At 40.7% G+C, this 722-nt stretch overlaps 1 long non-coding RNA gene across 1 annotated transcript; it reads left to right on the top strand.

Annotated features, from left to right (window-relative positions):
• The first annotated feature begins 6 nt into the window (after positions 1-6).
• On the top strand, positions 7-516 carry LOC107988218 (uncharacterized). Its single transcript, XR_001759837.2, has 2 exons — positions 7-238; positions 389-516. It is a non-coding gene; the product is annotated as an uncharacterized LOC107988218 (long non-coding RNA).
• Positions 517-722: the final 206 nt, after the last annotated feature.

Genomic DNA, 722 nt, shown 5'->3' with positions numbered 1-722 from the left:
AAAAAAAACTTTTACTGTTCAATCTGTTCTGGACAAAACATAAAGATGTGTCTTGGTTTTATATCAGAAATATAATCATCTATCATGTCCGAAGAAAACATTATTTCTTTTAATCGCCCTGTCCCTCAGTCTGTGGCAGATAGAGAGGGAAGAAAATGTCTCTTCGTTATCAAATGCATTGATAGAAGCTTTGAAATCAGTGCATCAGATAAAAAGAAGAAACAGGAATGGATTCAAGGTCTGTCACACTCTACCTTTCTCTAACAACAACATCATCAAAGCTGATGGTCTTTACTCTACCTGTTGGTTGTCTGTATAGTTGTTGTCTTTGAAGTCTGAAGTCATTATTTATTCTTCTACATGTGTGTGTGTGTTTTGTGTGTTGCAGTTATTGAAATGTGCCTCTTGCATATACGGCTGGGGCTGCAGTCTCCTCATCGTGACGCTCGACTACGGCGCAGGGGGCTCAGGCAACAAAAACAGGCAGAGGAGGAATTCTTGGTGGAGACTATGAAGCAGCTTCAGGCAGCAAACGAGGAGAAACAGTTGCTGCTGGAGGCAATGGAGGAGGTAGAGTTCAGTCCTCTAAGTCCACCACACTGAAGCATACGTGCAGATTAACTGATCAACTCATTTTACCCTGACATGACATGCTGACATCTGCTCTGTGACCAGTGAATGAAACATAAAGTCATGTTAAGATTTTTATTTTAAAAAGGAGC

The sequence above is a fragment of the Cynoglossus semilaevis genome, unplaced genomic scaffold (assembly GCF_000523025.1).
Source record: "Cynoglossus semilaevis isolate Cse_v1.0 unplaced genomic scaffold, Cse_v1.0 C18998276, whole genome shotgun sequence".
Taxonomy (NCBI): domain Eukaryota; kingdom Metazoa; phylum Chordata; class Actinopteri; order Pleuronectiformes; family Cynoglossidae; genus Cynoglossus; species Cynoglossus semilaevis.
Note: the sequence above shows the minus strand (reverse complement) of the source record. Positions and strands in the feature narration are given on the sequence as shown.